We start from the raw sequence: 19,933 nt of genomic DNA, 5'->3' as shown, positions 1-19,933 counted from the left end.
CTGGGAGGCCGGACTGGAGACAGAAACAGGGAGTTCTCGGTAAGTACGAACTTCATTTTTTTTTACAGATACATGTATATTGGGATCGGTAGTCACTGTCCCGGGTGCAGAAACAGTTACTGCCGATCGCTTAACTCTTTCAGCACCCTGGACAGTGACTATTTACTGACGTCTCCTAGCAACGCTCCCGTCATTACGGGAGCCCCATTGACTTCCTCAGTCTGGCTGTAGACCTAGAAATACATAGGTCCAGCCAGAATGAAGAAATGTCAAGTAAAAAAAGCAAGACGCATCCGCAGCACACATGACATGTGCATGACAGCTGCGGACTTCATTGCGGAACTTTGAATCTCCATTGAAGTCAATGGAGAAATTCCGCCATGAGTCCGCCACTGCTCCGCAACAGACAGAGCATGCTGCGGACACCAAATTCCGCTCCGCAGCCTATGCTCCGCAGCGGAATTGTACGCATCGTGTAAACGAACACTGCTAAATTAAAGTGAAAGTCAATGTAGAAACGGCTCCGCTGCGGATTAACGCTGCGGAGTGTCCGCAGCGGAATTTAAGTGCAATTCCGCCATGTGTGAACCCGCCCTAATAGGACATGTCCGTACTTTCTGCGGTCCGGGTTCCCGGGCCGTGCACGGACCGCAAAAACTACGGTCGTGTGCACGGCCCCATAGAAAAGAATGGGTCCGCAATTCTCCCGTGGATTTGCGGGGGAATTGCGGACGCAAAAACACGGTCGTGTGCATGAGGCCTAACTGTGTGTCGATACACATTATTAACAAGAGAAATGGTAACACCCAGTTTTCAATCATAGTCATACATTTCCAGGAGGAATAACAGAGGAACGGCACAACACAGATTTCTAAAAAAAAGATGTTGCAGATTTCACAATTGCTAGACACTGTATACATTACCAGAGAGCACTCTCAAACCCCAAATCACCAGTGTGCAGCAAAACACCACTATAGATTTTAGCTTCAACTACTTTTGACCAGGAATTATAACGGAGCCCCATTATGTTCTACAGTCTTTCTGGTAACTCCTTGTATAAGCTGCCCGTACTCTGATTGAAAGAGAAGTAAAGTCCCAATCTGCTGTGTAACCGGCCCTGTTAGTCACTTTCACTTGATTCCCATTTGACAGTCATACCACGTAAACAAGGATTACGCCTGTACGCTGAGATCTCAGCCCCCCCTTCTTCCCGTTCTCCCTTCGCCGCTAAACATTGGTTGGAAGCGTCGCCTCTAACGAACGGATTCTTAAGACATTTGTGTTTCTAATGAAAAGTTACTGTGCTGGAGTCAGACACAAAATCAATATAAGCCAATTCTGGACTGGCCAGAAAAAAATAAAATAATGCAGTGTAATTCATACGGGCCATCTCACATTCTCATGGCTGTCCTAGGCCCTTATTATTAATGAATCATTGGATTTTGCAAATCACACAAGTATTTTTTATTTTTTTAGCCCTGGTCTGATATGTAGTTTAATTTTAATCTGAGAAAGAGCTGGTGTCAAATTTTTAATATTCTTACGTTGGTGCCTTAGGAAGTGCGTTAAGTGGCAGGCGTTCTGTCCTCAGGGTATATGCGCTGAGAAATATTACTGCAAATCAAACGACAGCAAGGAAATAAACTTATACGTAGTGCACAATAGAGGGTTTTGCCTAAATAAGGAAAATACAGAAACAGGCAACATTCATTATCATTTTTTTGGTCTCTTTTTATACATTTTTATGTATTAGTACTATTTGTTTTACATGCAGTGGCAGAATTTCAGTCTATTGGAGATCACATGGGTATTTTAAGCCTTAGGGCTAGAGGAATAAAGGGTTGGGAGGGGTGGGGGTTTGCTTGCTTCGTAGACCTTTTTTTTTTTAGTTCTTTTTTGAGTTTTAACATTATAGGAACTGCTAAGTGCTGCAAAAAATGTCTTCCCTCAGATGAATAGAAACCGCTCTGGAAAAACCTGATTGTGTCCATAGATTAGATTGTAATGACAATACAGATGTAACCATCTTTATCTTGACTCTTAACACATTAAATACACAGTGTCAGGAAACTTTAACTTTACTTTTTCAATGGCTTTTTAATGGCTTTTGTTATGTGATATCACGCGGCAAGTTACCAGGGTCAAGATAATCTTGGCTACATCTGTACATTTATTATAATGGGGCAGTATTTATGTGTTTGCTTATACTATTACATGTTTACCCCTAGTCAAGATGTTTCCGATGCCTTCCTCCTGCCCCACTACCCGTGTTTGTAGGAGAGAAGGTTCATGGAAGCTCCCAAAAATCTAGGTTCCTCTTCCGTTTTTGTTGAGTCTGTGAAGAGGAAAAGCCTTGTTTAAGTTCCCTCCACCCATTAAGGAATGGGTAAAACTTTTTGCATGTCCCATAGCAGCGGAAGGATAGTTTAAGGGTTATGACTTCATTACAAGCAGGGTCTACAAAATTCGGAAAAAAAACTAGGATTTAGATAGGCATCAAGGTGTTCATGGACAGACCCCGCAGTTTGCATGCTGAGGCCCCATACATCATGAGCAGGCTGTATATTTCTCACTTCTTGAACTAATGTTCCTATTCATAGTCACTTTTAGCCAGGGGTGTACATACCATATGTCACGAAGCGGGTTAGTGGACCCACTAGGCCGCACCGCCATAGCAGGCAGGCAGCTGGCCAAACAACAGGAATTCCAGAATACAAAGTCCCGCACAAGGGTACCTGGATAGTCCAGACAGTGGCCGCAGCTCTGCCACTGTTGGAGATGGGCGCAGCAGGTATCGCCAAACGTGGCGAATGTCACAGATGCCGCAGGTTGCGCCAGACGTGGCAAATTCCTCCGGAAGTGGCAGAAGACACAGGACGTGGCGGATGACACAGATGCCGCAGGTTGCGCCAGATGTGGCCCTCTTATAGACCAGGAAATCATGGCAGTTGATGATGATGACAATTTCCTTTGTGCGCGCGCTGGCCCTTTAAGGCCGGGCACAAGCGTGCGCGCGCACCCTACGGGATAAAGCAGAACGGAGCGGAAGTGAGTGCTGGCGTCTCCTAGGAAGGAGATGGGGACCAGCGCCCACGGATCCATGGCTGCGGGCATCGGGAGGTGAGTAAACCCGACGGCCCGTGGCCATGGACGCTACACCATAGAGATAAACCATACAACTTTTATGGGGCCCTTGGAGATAGGGGTCCTAAGCCATTTGTTACTGGGTGGAAAGAACCTGTGCGGGAGTCCTCACTTCAGAGGGGAGAGGAAATCGGCCCAAGGGTCATGAAAAGGGTTTAGAGGCCCTTGTGTCCTGGATGTGAAAAATTGGCACCTGAATGATGGGAGCATTTTAATGCTATGGGGCCTACTCTTTTCCCTGTATGCCACTGCTCTTAGCATTATTTCTTATTATATTTGTACATAAATGGAGAAAGTGAAGGAAAAAGTAAGAAAGAGTGGAGAGGAAAGTGTGGAGTAGAGAAGAACAGTGCAGAACAAGAGAGAAGCTACATAAGTGATATGAATGTACATGAAATGTATGTGTATATATATATATATATATATATATATATATATATATATATATATCCAAAAAAGAGAATGTGAAGCAGCACTCAAGTAAAGTGAATTTATTCCTCCAACATGGAACCACAACGTTTCACCTCCTCTATGAAGGCATTTTGAGTGCTGCTTTTTTGGATATCCAACACATAAAGAGAGGTCGCTCCTTTATTTTTGAAGCCTTGCACCAGCCTAGTGAGGCATTTGTTCACAGTGCTGCTCCAATCCTTAACTTTTTTTCTACATATATACATATATATATATATATATATATATATATATATATATATATATATATATATATATATATATATATATATATATATACACACACATTCACATAATAATACTAATAAGGAAACTTACAGGCATATGGTAAGTAAGCCACTTAGTTGGTGTTTCTACAGCCACAGCTTCCAATGCGGATGGCAGAAGCTATTACTCCAGATTATCAGCATATCTGGATTAACAACACTAAGTCACTTTGTGAAAAGGCTTCCTTGCCAGCGTTAAATGAATTAATCTGGTTAAAGTCACTGGCAATTAAATGTAGGCCAATCACAATACCCATAATTCACAGGGACCTGTCCTTAAACGACATAGCGAGAACAAAATATTCCCTTGCTGAGTGTTACCACAGAGGCCGCAAGGATTTTTTTTATGGGGCCTGGTTCAGACTGCGAGTCATTTGGTGTATACTTGTGTCCAGTGTATACAGAGCAATGTAAAATAGTTCATTACGTTTTTGTTTTTTTTCTTCTCTTTCCTAACGCTTTCCTTTCGAGGTCATTGAGGTGGGTAGATTGGAAATTAGGGAAAATACAGTAATTCAGGGAATTTAAGTCAAGTATATTGTATATTGTATTTAATCCTTTCCTCCTAATTTTAATTCTTTCCTCCTAATTTTGTCGTAAATTTTGCAAAAGCAAAAATAAATGTAATTTAAAAAAAAGTCTAAGTTAATAGACCCGAAGCTTCTCCATTGTTGTTAAGGCTGCCATCAGGGTTCCTGGAGTGTAATACAGTGGTATAGGTCTAGCCCTAGTCTTAATTCACATCAGTCCTTGCACCAGAGAAGTTTATAATCCAGTTTTCCTAATACAGGAACATTTCAGGAAAGTGGTTAATGAACCTTGTCACCTTGAAAGAACAAACCCTGCCGATATTACCCGTGAGTCCTTGTGGTCCACGACAACCACCTACAAACACTCATCCTGTATAATACATAAATGTATTCCAACACATACTGTACCCTTCATATATACATACATGTACATTTACATAACCATTCATGTGTCCTTCATACCGTATGGGTGGACTGGACCTCCCTGAGCCACCAAACTAATACTAATAATATCATGATCACAGTGAGATCATTGGGCAGCTTTGTATTTGTGGAGGCTGGTACTAGTAGTATCATCATGCTCTTCATCATTTGCATTGTGGACATGAATTGGGACTTGGGCCCTCTCAGCTTCCGTACTCGTGGACACTGCTGGACCTACCATTCAACCCGATCCCACAATATGCTCTAGTTCTTAAATATAGGGCCATTTTGTACAACTGGTCCAGGTTCAAAATTCTTTATTCTGCCCACTTCACTTTACTGACAATACTCTCTAATTGTGAGAAGAGGTTACAGTCATTTTTCAGCTTGATAAACTCCATTAAGACCTTCACAATTTTCAAAGCTCATCTCTATTAGAAAGTGATATTAAAACAGTGTCCTCCCCTGGTGGACATAGTAGGAACAGCAAGAGAGGGTAACTTAAAAATGTCTAATTTTAATATATTGTCTACTTAAAGGTAGGCATAGCTGGCATGTGGCTAATCTGCTGATGTGGAAAACTGCAACTCCCAACATCCTGGGAAGGCTGCTTATAAGCAAGATCAAGCTGCATGACTTTTTTAAGATGCTAATTTCATAGCGTCTCTGAACCCACTAGGCCTCTGAGCAGCATGTGAACGTTACACATTTTCATTTTATTATTCGCAATTTGCCAAGGGATTCACCAGACATCAAACAGGAAGGAATAATCCAATTACCAATGAATGCATTATACACACTGAGACATATTATTAAAATGATGTTCGGTGTCAGGGGGTAGATGGTGGGGAGAAGCGGGCAGGGTTCATGGATGTACAGAACTATGGGGGGTATGAACAAGGCATCTAGCCTCATCTCTCTATGTCTCTGACAGATTGCAATTATATTATGGAAGCATGTGCATTCCCAACTCATGTAGTTAGTGATATAACCATCCAAGGAGGGAAGAAGAACTCGAGTTTGACAAGAAGATCTCGGGTGCGGGCCAGTTTCTCAACTCAAACCTTGTTTTGTGACTTTCTTGAAAGATTTTTCTTTAAACACTTTACAAAATTAATAGGTGCACAGAAAAATAAAAGAAGAAAATAAACCAATTTAATTTCAAATGATGTTTTTCTGCCCCTGTATTTATTCTTGATTTGCAACTTTTTCATGCAATTCAAGTCTTAATTCTTTTTTTTTTTTTACCTTCAATGGATCTGAATAAGAAAAGTCTGAGAGCAATTGCACCCACTCACCTCTATTAGACTGTCCCCAGTGTTCTCTCTATGGCCTCATTCACATCACGTTTTTGTCCTACGTTTAGTGTGTACGCCAGGAAAGCTCCCGACCTACACGCTAAGGGTATGTTCACACGTAGTCAACAAAAACGTCTGAAAATCCAGAGCTGTTTTCAAGGGAAAACAGACCCTGCTTTTCAGTCGTTTTTTTACCAACTCGCATTTTTCGCGCCGTTTTCACGCCGTTTTCGCGGCGTTTTTTACGTCCGTTTTTGGAGCTGTTTTCATTGGAGTCTATGAGAAAACAGCTCCAAAAACGTCCAAAGAAGTGTCCTGCACTTCTTTTGACGAGGCTGTATTTTTACGGGTCGTCGTTTGACAGCTGTCAAACGACGACGCGTAAATAACAGGTCGTCTGCACAGTACGTCGGCAAACCCATTCAAATGAATGGGCAGATGTTTGCCGACGTATTGTAGCCATATTTTCAGACGTAAAACGAGGCATAATACGCCTCGTATACGTCTGAAATTTGGCCGTGTGAACATACCCTAAATGTGTCCACAGGGCCGACAGAGGCCAAAAGAGTAGACCTCCTTTTTTTAGGTATGAAATTGCATAGTAAACTATGGTATCCCCTACAATGGGATCCCACAAAAATACAGCATACCGCACAGTATACATTTGTGTAACATTGGAGTCTATGTGTTCGTATGCTACTGTATGGTATACGTCATAGGCATACATTAAACATATACGTCATGAGCTATTCATTACATAGATGTAAAATAGATGCAATAATAGCCTATGGGTGACAGATGCCACTTTAACGCATCTAAACATACAGATGCGTCCTTCCTTACCTTTCCTCTTATCTCAACATATCCTGAGATGTGTGGCACGAGATGAACAGCTTTGATAAAACAACATGACTTTGCGATACTCTGTCATGAGATGTCTATGCATTATTTATCTATATGTGTCCGCCCAGTGGTTATGATGTGAATTGCAGCCTGTCAAGGGTTTTGATATCCTGTTGCGATATTGTATTGAATTTGTTTAATGAGAAATTGAAGTCCTTAACCAAATTCAAGCAAAGGTAAGGGTGGACACATCTACAGGCCAAAAAAAATGATGTGAACGGGGCCAGCTGTGGACTCTGAAAAGGAATGTGTTAAAACAATAAACTAATCAGGATTAACGACGACGCGTAAATTACAGGTTGTCTGCACAGTACGTCGGCAAACCCATTCAAATGAATGGGCAGATGTTTGCCGACGTATTGGAGCCGTATTTTCAGGCGTAAATCGAGGCATAATACGCCTCGTTTACGCCTGAAAATAGGTAGTGTGAACCCAGCCAGACAATCACTAGCACGACGTGGCCGCTATGCCAGTGAAGCCCGGTGGCAATTTGTCTCCTGTCGGCTCTGCTCTTCTTTCTTCAGAGTCCATTTGGTCGGCACATTATAGTCAATGGAAAGTCATAGGGCAGCATGGAAGAAGTAGAGCGGAGTTGAAAGAAGATGAAGCTGTTGGCAATTCTTCTAGCAATCTGTGGTGGTCTTAGTTGTCAGACTTACATAAGACATTGACACTCACATTGATATCCTAGAGATAAGCCATCAAAGCTTCTCCTGAGCGAACTCCATTATAGCCAAAATTGTCTGAATCCTGAAGACGTTAACAAAAAGTAGATACCAATTATTAGAGGGCAAGACAATGACTGGAGGGGGTTAATTAATGTCGTTATGAACCATTGGTTTACTACTTCTTTTCTGATTTCTTGTACGGATTAAAATTAGTCCATAGTGTCCAGTGAGTCGTCCAAACCTATTTGTTTTTTTTTTTTTAAATGGTAAGGCGAACAGAGAAGTGGAGGATGAGAACGGTAATTGTAATGTAATGACATAAGGAAGGATGTTTTATGTCGAATTTTAATTTTATTTGCACCTTTCCCCTCTTCTCATCCATGCCACTTGGATGATAACGGAGGGAAATAGCATAAACAGGGGAGGCACAGATAATAGTGGATAAGAAAAAATATTCTGGGGTTCACTCAAAGTTATATTTATTAAATAGTGATAAGAACCTCAGTTTTTTTTATTGCAACCCAATATAGTCTAAAAAACAATACTTGGGACTATCTTAGCAGAAAAAAGGTACAAATAAATGGCATCAGCCTCATTACTGTTCTATCTGAACTTATTTTAATCACTTTGATTCCTGATGACCAGAATGACATTTTGTACAGTCAGGAAAGACACCCTGTCTAACACCTTATTAACCCTGCACATCCCCAGCCACCTCAGGTCAATGTATAAAGCGAGCCACGATGACGATTTGCCTGTGAATACACTGCAGCGCTCTGCGGTAAAGAGGGGTTAATTACCAGTGACACAGCTTCCTAAACCCAGCTCCTCAGCAGCTTTTCACTGCATGTGCCCTGTTAATCTCATTTGTTCAGCTCAGCGGCTAAACAAACAAGCTCAAACCCTCCGCTTATTCAAATGTGTGGCAAACGTGGATGTGTCGGAGGTTTTGCTGCCATGCCAAAAAAACAGGGTCTTGCCAGCACCTTCTTAAAGTGAAGCGATGATGCGCAGCCACAAACAAAAATATATAGGAAAAATGCCTAATTCACATACAATGTTTTTAGAAGAATTACCCCCCATTACACTTAGGAACAATCCAGTAGTAAGCCTGCAAGAGCAGAGTACCGGCACAGGAACGTTTCCTGCAGTCAGTTCAGGCCTAAAGGAGGTTCACTGGCTTACGGTACTAAAGTGATTGTCAATGATGTTCCTAAAGTAGAAGCGATCCACACCCCTGTTATGGTGCCCAGAAGATGAACGTGACTTAAGCAATGGAGTAGAGATAGGAGAGGCCGAAGTTGCAGTCCCACAAATGTCCTAGAGACTAAGGGTGGCCCAAAGGTTCTGTGTGCCAAGATAATATCTATGTTGCCTAAGGAATGAGTCAACATATGTTTATAATTTTACAACAGTAGTTGCCAGCGATGCTCCTACCATAGAAGCAATCCATATCATTACTTTGAGGGACCCGGAGATGTAGAAGACCACCAGGACACCAGGACATGGAGTAGTTATAGGGACTGCAGAGTTTGCAGTCCAGTTGTATCCAAGCTCTAAAGCTTTTGAAGGTCTAAAGGCCTCGAAAAAGAAAAGCAGTACTATAAATGGCCTGGAAGGGCCAGAATGCACATCTTGCATCCAAGACGAAGAGCTTCTCCGAGTTTATTGTAACCATAAACCCTCCGACTCCTAGAGGTTGCCTTTATTATCTCATTTCCATTGTTAATTACATCAAATATTTTTTCATTCTTCAGCAAAAATTGTGCCCACAATAGAGATGTTCCCTTTGGCTGAAGCGAGGATCATAAATTTGGGACACTAGCTGAGGTTGGAACCTTTCACTATAAACCTATTAAAGGCTCTTCCTCAATATAGGCCACTTAACATTAACATACATGGGTGATGAAAATTTACAAAAGGGTCACACCCCCGACAGGGGAAATAAAACATTTCGAGAAGTTGGTGATGGTTCCCCACTGTGATCCTGCCTGGCTATTATCAGCGTTGGAATATACAGTAAATTGTATGAGGTATTCCAGGATTGTAAAACTTCTACTGTACGTGCGTAGGACAGATATGGTAATACATATACATATAAATAGAGATATACAAGGAATCTGCCTGCATCAATGTCCCTCTTTGTTGCTAACATTTAGCTCTAAAGGTTTCACAAAGGTCAAGAAATTCTCAAGCCACCAGAACGATGCCACTAGCTTATTCCCCCTTATAGACCTGGCATACACCGTCGTCTTAACAGTTGGCGCCGAAACTATTCAACGTCTTCTTATTGAATTTCTAGAACTTGTGGAGTAAGCCCCAGGGCCCCATTACTGGCCGGTCACTTGACCTAACACTTTTATTATCGGTGACTTAGTCAACGCTGTGTTTTATATACCATCCTAATAAATAATGTAAACAAGTAACATAAAAGTGGAATACAATTAAATGTAATCAACAACGTCTATTAATAACATTATGGAAATAGCTGGCGTGTGCAGATTAGTACAGTGCCAAGGAGAGACAATGGGTTTACCCTTCGAGACGCTGTTTGTTGTGCAGTTTCTGGAAAAGCAGGAGGGGAATGAGCACTGGGCCATCATACTACTCTATATCTATATATTCTATAGTGTTCCCAAAAGAAGAAGAAAAGGCCCCGGGGTGAGAACAACATAGAAGGCTAGGAAAGTGACGGCCGCTGTGAACACTATTTTGTGGCATCTATAATGGTTGTCACCTTTCTTACCCCATACAGAATTGAAAAGGAATGGACCTGTCTATATTTAAACACTATTTTTAGATGGATAAATAGCTAGATAAAAAGATCTATCTATATACAGTACATTATCTATCTATCTATCTATCTGTCTATCTATCTATCTATCTATCTATCTATCTATCTATCTATCTATCTATCTATCTATCTATCTATCTATCTATCTCATATCTATCTATCTCATATCTATCTATCTGTCTGTCTGTCTATTATCTATCTATCTATCTATCTATCTATCTATCTATCTATCTATCTATCTATCTATCTATCTATCTATCTATCTATCTATCTATCTATCTATCTATCTATCTCATATCTATCTATCTATCTCATATCTATCTATCTATCTATCTATCTATCTATCTATCTATCTATCTATCTATCTATCTATCTATCTATCTATCTATCTATCTATCTATCTATCTATCTATCTATCTATCTCATATCTATCTATCTCATATCTATCTATCTATCTATCTCATATCTATCTATCTATCTATCTATCTATCTATCTATCTATCTATCTATCTATCTATCTATCTATCTATCTATCTATCTATCTATCTCATATCTATCTATCTATCTATCTATCTATCTATCTATCTATCTATCTATCTATCTATCTATCTATCTATCTATCTATCTATCTAATCTATCTATCTATCTATCTATCTATCTATCTATCTATCTATCTATCTATCTATCTATCTATCTCATATCTATCTATCTATCTATCTATCTATCTATCTATCTATCTATCTATCTATCTATCTATCTATCTATCTATCTATCTATCTATCTATCTATCTATCTATTATCTATCTATATATCAATCGATCTATCGAACTATCGATTATCTGTTTATCTATCCTTGACCTGCCTAGGTAGAGTCGTGTGTTAACCTTAAACCATACTATCCCCCACCCCATTTAGTAACGACACATGACACCGAGGTTGGATGTGAAATGGCCACAGCAGCCGTTTATTAATTTCACAGTTTTATAAAAACAATTTAAATCCGAAACATTCGGATAACTAGTTAGGAATCCACCAGAGAATTCCTCCTAATAATTCACATGACCCAACATGGGTCAGAATCATAAATAACAATTAACGTTAACATTAACCCGAGCAGAGGAAGTCCTTGAAGCCCCTTCAGATGTTCCTTTCAAGAACACACCGAATTAGCCATCTGCAAACCACTAATTACCTCCAGCCGTAAACCAGCTCGGAAGCACCGTTCACCTCTGCAGATGGCTCCAACCACTAGAAGTCCACTTCAAGGGGATAACACCCGTTGAAGCCCTCAAGTGATATACCGACCACTAGAAGTCCACTTCAAAGGGATAACACCCGATGAAGCCTTCAAGTGACATACCTTCTACCAGAAGACCACTTCAAAGGGATAACACCCGATGAAGTCTTCAACCATGTACCTTTTTTGGGGGACGCATACCCCCGATGCGACCCCCCCACCATTTTGTACTGACTGGCCTCAAGGACTCCCCCCGCCAGCTGCCATGACAACAGAACCTACTCCGGAAAAAAGAAAAACATGTTAAATAAACACACAAAATAAAACACAACGCTCATATACGGACGTACAGAAGACCTAAGGAGTAACAAAACAAGGGTGGGAGGGTGGGAGCTTTGCTTCTTGTGTATTACTCCTCCCGCTGCTTCCGGCTCAATGCCGAGAAACAGCGGGAAGCGCAGTAACGGCCCCCCCGTCCCCCCTAGCTCCTCCCCGTCCCTCCTTCAGCTCCTTCACCTTTCCCTCACCTCTTAACATTAACCCTTTCCCTACCAGGACGGTCATGTCGGCTTCCCTCAAGCCTGCAGCTGCGTCCAGCCTCTTCTTGACCTGCCTAGGTAGAGTCGTGTGTTAACCTTAAACCATACTATCCCCCACCCCATTTAGTAACGACACATGACACCGAGGTTGGATGTGAAATGGCCACAGCAGCCGTTTATTAATTTCACAGTTTTATAAAAACAATTTAAATCCGAAACATTCGGATAACTAGTTAGGAATCCACCAGAGAATTCCTCCTAATAATTCACATGACCCAACATGGGTCAGAATCATAAATAACAATTAACGTTAACATTAACCCGAGCAGAGGAAGTCCTTGAAGCCCCTTCAGATGTTCCTTTCAAGAACACACCGAATTAGCCATCTGCAAACCACTAATTACCTCCAGCCGTAAACCAGCTCGGAAGCACCGTTCACCTCTGCAGATGGCTCCAACCACTAGAAGTCCACTTCAAGGGGATAACACCCGTTGAAGCCCTCAAGTGATATACCGACCACTAGAAGTCCACTTCAAAGGGATAACACCCGATGAAGCCTTCAAGTGACATACCTTCTACCAGAAGACCACTTCAAAGGGATAACACCCGATGAAGTCTTCAACCATGTACCTTTTTTGGGGGACGCATACCCCCGATGCGACCCCCCCACCATTTTGTACTGACTGGCCTCAAGGACTCCCCCCGCCACCGCGAAACAGGCCTTGACCACCTTAAGCCTGTGAGTTCCTCCACACCACCACCGCCCTTTCTATGCCTTCTGCTATAGCCAAGCTCCAAATATCAATGCCAACCTCGGTCAGATGAACCCCGTCACTCCTCCAGAAATTCCCCAATCCTGACTCCAAATCCCTATGCCTCACGCAAATGCCCCCGTTCTTTGCCACAAAACGGGACACCGCCCGGTTAACCTTTATCCGAGCCTTATTGACTCTCTCCACCGATCTAGCTAACCGCCAATGCTTCCTTGGGACTATGTCCGACCACACTACCACCAACTTGGGATAAGATACCCACAAACACAACAAATCATGTTTGATATCCCGCACCAACTCACGAAAAGGGCGGACTCCTAAGTCATTCCCACCCACGTGCAACACTAAAACCTCCGGAACCCTATCAAGCCGCACATATGTCTGGAATTCCGCCAACACCCTGTTCCACGACATACCTCTAAACCCCAGCCAATGCACAACCGCATCCTGTCGCGGAATGCGCAACTGGCGACCATCCGGGCGGACATCGCCCTCAAAGCCCCCCAGTGCACGTACGAATGACCCATCAACCACACCAGACAAGGAGGCGAATCTGAAACGGAAAACACAGTTAGGCACCACCATATAACATTTGCAAGCATAAACAACAAAATTACAACATATGGGGGCGGACATAGGACTTAAACCTTTTTGACTCCCAACGACCAATACGCCTCACCCCCTCATCATCCAACCCCCAGCGCCCTGCTTCCGTTGCTGCGCCAATCCGGAAGGAATGAGATGAATATGAGCCTGCCGCAACCCCAACCGCCGTCAAACATTTTTTAAAAACAGCTCCAAACTGAAACCTGGACAAGAACGACCCGTCCACATGACGTAACAAAGGCAAATCTGGAGACCCCCTGTTTTTTGTAAAACCCCGCATGCACTCTACTGGGCACATGACCGACCCCGGGAGAGCGAACAAAACTATCAGTTTTCCCTTCCCTAATTGGTCAGTTTTTGATCTACGCAACCATACCTCCAACCGATCTGCAAAAAGGCTCACCTCCCCAGATCTCAGCCCCCCTGCCTGTTTAGTACTTGGCGACACCAACTCACCTATTCTAAATGCTCCGAAGAACGCCAACGAGAAAGCCAACCGAAACAAATCCATTTCATCTGAAGAACGACATACCGATGCCAATGAACCGCCCAACAAGCCCAGCAAAGCAAACGACACCGGCCTTCTACTATCCGCCTCCACCCTACCTCTGCGCAACCCCTTCAAAGCCTGCGATACCAGAAATTCCTTCGATACATCCCGCAAGCCCCGCAACTTAAGCCCAAACGCCACCGCGGATATAAACCGGTTCACCTTCGCTACTGAAAACCCCCCCTCCCAGGCATCCCCTAACCAATACAAAAGTGCCACCAACCTGTCTCTATCCGTATTAACATCACCCAACTCTCTTACCCACTCCTCCCACTGCCTCCAACAAGCAGCATAAGCCCTCCACGTCGTGCGCGCCAAAGACCTTTGTAACAGCTGCTCTACGGGACCGATACCAGATCCCATAGATGATCCGGACACGACAAACCGAGACGTTCCGCTCCCGGGGCCAATTGCCGAAACCGGTCCCACTGCGAGCGAGAAAGAGCATCAGCAACACAATTCCGTACACCCGGGACATGCACCGCCACCACCCACGCGTTCAGCGACAAACACACCAACACTAAATGTCGCAACAATTGAACTACCGGAGGAGAGGACGCCGTGATGTTATTAATGGCAAGCACCACCCCCATGTTGTCGCAGTAAAAACGGACCTTCTTATCCCTGAGCCTGTCCCCCCAAATGGTAGCCGCCACCACGATGGGAAACAGCTCGAGCAGGGCCAGATTCCGCGTCAATCCACTGGACACCCAGCTAGCCGGCCATTGACCTGCGCACCACGGACCTCCCCCGTAAGCTCCAAAGCCACCCGCCCCAGCCGCATCCGTGAAAATATTCAGATCACTCGTATCCTGCGCTGGGGCCATCCATAGCGAGCGACCATTGTACTGGCCCAAGAAGTCATCCCAAACCTGAAGATCAGCTCGGTGCTCCTCCTTGAGCCTCACAAAATGATGCGGCGCCCGCACTCCCGCCGTTGCCGCCGCCAACCTTCTACCAAACACCCTCCCCATCGGCATAATCCGGCAGGCGAAATTCAACTTCCCCAGCAGCGACTGAAGCTCCCTCAGCGACATTTTCTTCCTTCTACAAGCCCGTCGCACCTCCAGCCTCAAAGCACCCAACTTATCCGCCGGGAGCCGACACTCCATTGCCACTGAGTCAATTTCGATTCCCAAGAAACAAATCGTCGCTACCGGGCCCTCCGTTTTTTCCGGCGCCAAAGGGATCCCAAAATCCCTCGCCACCTTCTGCAGGGCATGAAGCAAGTTACCGCAAACCGGCGAACCCCCCGGGCCAACGCACAAAAAATCATCTAAGTAATGGATCAACGAATCGACCCCGGATACTCCCCTCGTTACCCACTCCACGAAGCTACTAAACGCCTCGAAGTATGCACAAGAAAGAGAACACCCCATCGGAAGGCACCGATCCACGTAAAAGGCCCCATTCCAAAAACAACCCAACAGCCGTTGGCTTTCTGGATGCACCGGCAACAACCTGAACGCCGCCTCGATGTCGGTTTTTGCTAGCAGCGCCCCCGGACCCGCAGCCCGCACTAACCCCACCGCCTTATCAAATGAGGTATAAACTACGGAACACAACTCGTGATCAATCCCGTCATTTACCGACGAACCTTTGGGATACGATAAATGTTGAATCAAACGAAACTTTCCGGGCTCGCGTTTAGGGACAATACCCAAAGGGGACACAACTAAATCTTTCACCGGCGACTCCACAAATGGCCCCGACATGCGCCCCAACGAAACTTCTTTTAACAACTTTTCCGACACGACTTCCGCATGCAAGTAAGCCGATTTTAAATTTCTCCGCGTAACCGGAACCTCATAAGGAGGCGGAGGAATAACAAAACCAACACTAAACCCTTCATAAAGCAACTTAGCTGCCGCCCTATCCGGATACTCATTTAGATAAGGGGCCATCCTTTCCACCCTCACCGGCGACACCCCCTTGACCAGCCCCGTGCTGGTTCCCGGACCTCTTTTTCCGCAGACATTTTGCCGCCCCGTGTGATGCCCCATTACACTCGGAGCACACGTGCTTGAACTTGCACGTGGCCCCGAACTTGCACTGGCCTTCATTGAATTGCCAGCAAAACCCCGCCTTTCCCCCGCCGCTTGGTCCACTCTGACTAGTCTGGCCTCCCTGGCCACCGCTCCCGGGAAAGGGCTGCCTAACCGGAGCCGTAACCCGTAACCAGAGAGCAATATCCTTCTGGTCCCACCGAATCGCCGGCCGAACCGCCTTCCGCTGACGGAATTGCTCATCATATCGCAGCCACGCCTGACCCCCATACGCCCTATGAGCCTCCCCAATAGCATCAAAATAACAAAATAACGCCGAACAATTTTCCGGCGCCTTTTCCCCTATCACACTAGCCAATATGGCGAACGCCTGCGACCAATTAACGAACGTCTGCGGGATAAGCCTATACCGCCGCCGTTCCTCCTCGTCCTTTTTACTCTCATCCCGCTTGCCCTTATCCAAATTGAATTTAGCCAGCGGCAAGAGAGAAAAAATTTCAACATATTCATCTTTCCAGATCCGATCACGCACCTCCTGCTTTAAATGCGCCCCCAACGGACCCTCAAAACAAACATACACCTCCCCCCGAGCACGATCGTCCATGCGCACTCGATCGCCGTCCTTCTGTGCCTCAGTCTGCACCGACACCGCGACCGCCTCTCTAACCGCCACCACAGGACGCGCCTGCAACGATCCCACCTCCCTGGGGCCTTCCCAAACTACCGCAGGGGACACTTCCGTTACTACCGGCGCCGCGGCCCTATCCAGGCGCCCCACCAGCTCCCGTAAGCAACCCCCTAAATCTGCCAAACCCGCTCCGTCGCGTCCGCCCGCGCCACTACCGGCCCCCGATGCTATGCTAGCAGCCCCCCCGCCGACACCCGACATAAAAATCGCTGGATAAGACAATAATGGAGTTATACACTCACCGGGCTGCACAGGCGCTGTGTTCCCGTCAGCCGGACCATCCTGACCTCGACGATAGACGTCCAGTTCACCTTCCTCCAGTTCTTCTCTCGCCGACGACTGTCCCTCCCAACGACCTCTTCGGAAAGGGGATGAGGACGCGCTGACCGATGGGCCGGCAACCTGCCGCCCGACCGCCGGGACCCAGACTTCCGACCGGACCTGTTGCCTCGACGTCGCTGCAGATCTAGTCGTCCGTCTAGACGATCCTGACGAAGCCTGCCCCCTGGCCGGAACATCACCATGCGGGGCGGCCGTACCTTGCTCTCGACATCTTCCATCTGATGGGGGAGGGGTGACAGGGAGCCCGGCCTGCGACTCCCTGCTTACCGCCGGACCCCGTCGCGGCCTGGGATTCCTGCCAGGACGCAGGGCCTGGGAAGGGGCGGTCCTCCCAGCTGCCTGGCCTGCAGCGTCCGGGATCGGGCTCCCTCTGCGACGCCGTGTCCGCGGGACTACCTCCGGACTCAGGCGCTCTGGAGGTCGGGACCGCCGAGAGGGACGGGTCGACACAGCCTGCATCGCCGTCACCCCTGCTACCGCTCTCTGCCTGCCCAGCGCAGGAGCGGTTGTTGCCGACTCCCCCCCCGCCGCCATAGCCATGCTCGTAGGGGGGCCGGGGGAGGGGAGCCTGTCCCTTACAACAGACCCCGAACGCCGTGCCCGACGTGGCGAAACGGCGTCCGGGATCCGCGTTAATGCAGCCACGGTCTCCTCCAGCCATCCGGGTCCGTGGTGCACAGCAGCGGCACGCAGCCGCTCTAAAATCAGGGCCTCTGCCATACTAAAAAGCCGGGCAACGGGGAGCTTTGCTTCTTGTGTATTACTCCTCCCGCTGCTTCCGGCTCAATGCCGAGAAACAGCGGGAAGCGCAGTAACGGCCCCCCCGTCCCCCCTAGCTCCTCCCCGTCCCTCCTTCAGCTCCTTCACCTTTCCCTCACCTCTTAACATTAACCCTTTCCCTACCAGGACGGTCATGTCGGCTTCCCTCAAGCCTGCAGCTGCGTCCAGCCTCTTCTATATGTGGGAAATGGACAGTCTTCACCAAATCTCATGTCTATAATGACAGCTCCAATTAGTATTAGTATTAGTATCTATCTATCTATCTATCTATCTCATATCTATCTATCTATCTATCTATCTCATATCTATCTATCTATCTATCTATCTATCTATCTATCTATCTATCTATCTATCTATCTATCTATCTATCTATCTATCTATCTATCTCATATCTATCTATCTCATATCTATCTATCTATCTATCTCATATCTATCTATCTATCTATCTATCTATCTATCTATCTATCTCTCTATCTATCTATCTCTCTATCTATCTATCTCATATCTATCTATCTATCTATCTATCTATCTATCTATCTATCTATCTATCTATCTATCTATCTATCTATCTATCTATCTAATCTATCTATCTATCTATCTATCTATCTATCTCATATCTATCTATCTATCTATCTATCTATCTATCTATCTATCTATCTATCTATCTATCTATCTATCTATCTATCTATTATCTATCTATATATCAATCGATCTATCGAACTATCGATTATCTGTTTATCTATCCTATATGTGGGAAATGGACAGTCTTCACCAAATCTCATGTCTATAATGACAGCTCCAATTAGTATTACCAATGCACCTAATTCTATAGTATACTTGTTACCTTAAGATGTAGCAGAGCTGAGTTTATTATATGGCACTGGTCGTTGGGATATCATGATGTGTATAATAGTATAATAACATAGGACATCAGATGAGTTATCACAATACATTGACATTATAGTGTTAAGCAGTTAACGGACAAGTTCAGCTCTGCTACATCTGTACATGTCATGGAAGCTGAGCAGAATTATTAAGACTTGATACAATCTATTATTAAACCTATGTAATCCAGGCCCCACAAGCAGCTTGGTAACACAGATATCTCCAATAATGACATGAAGAACCTGCACTGATTTCCAGATTGATATTAATGTGCAGAGCGCAGAAACCGATGCGGTGAGACAAACCTAGGAATGTAGATTAATGATAAAAAAGAGATATAAATACATTGATGATAACATTGCTGATAGGAATTTATGAGCTGATCTTATAGGCATGATAAATATGGAGATGTGGCAGAAGGGAAAGCAGAAATAGAATATGATTCCTAGTCCTCGAATATATATTCAGTAGGGTTACCTGCAGTCCTGTGTAAAACTATAGATCGCATATAGTATTACGATATCAGCTTGAGCTGTGCCAAACGACAGAATCAGCCTGCTGCATCCAAATGGAGATTGTCTATGAAGCAGAGCTGAGTTTGCCATCAAAGTCAACTCATGGTGATATCACAATATGTTATTTAAGGTTTTACATAGGACTGCAGATAAACTCTCAATAGTGAGTGAATTGACAAGCAAGCTCTGCTACATCTATATATAGATATAGGGCTGGGTGACAAAGATGACTGTAATATATATTCTAATCATCCGGCAGAAATGAAGAAACCTAATCTCTTTTATTATTACAACTTGCCCTATAGTTCCAATTTGACATGAGTAGGTATGTTCTGGTGGTCGCCAGCCATTATTGTTACGTCTGTGGTGTATAATCAGGAGGTTCTGTCTTTCAGTTTCATAGCATTGATGTAATATTTAGCCAATAATGTACATTTTAAGATTTGTTTGCATGACAAAGTTGCATGGTGGTGCCAGCACCTTCTGAAACCACCGCCTGCATTGCTTTGAGTGGC

At 44.8% G+C, this 19,933-nt stretch overlaps 1 protein-coding gene across 20 annotated transcripts in view; it reads left to right on the top strand.

The window, feature by feature from the left end:
- Nucleotides 1-19,933, top strand: part of CELF4 (CUGBP Elav-like family member 4) — a 1,056,008-nt gene that overhangs the window by 427,794 nt on the left and 608,281 nt on the right. The window lies entirely within an intron of this gene.

This window comes from Rhinoderma darwinii, chromosome 1 (assembly GCF_050947455.1).
Source record: "Rhinoderma darwinii isolate aRhiDar2 chromosome 1, aRhiDar2.hap1, whole genome shotgun sequence".
NCBI classification, from domain to species: Eukaryota; Metazoa; Chordata; class Amphibia; order Anura; family Rhinodermatidae; genus Rhinoderma; species Rhinoderma darwinii.
Note: the sequence above shows the minus strand (reverse complement) of the source record. Positions and strands in the feature narration are given on the sequence as shown.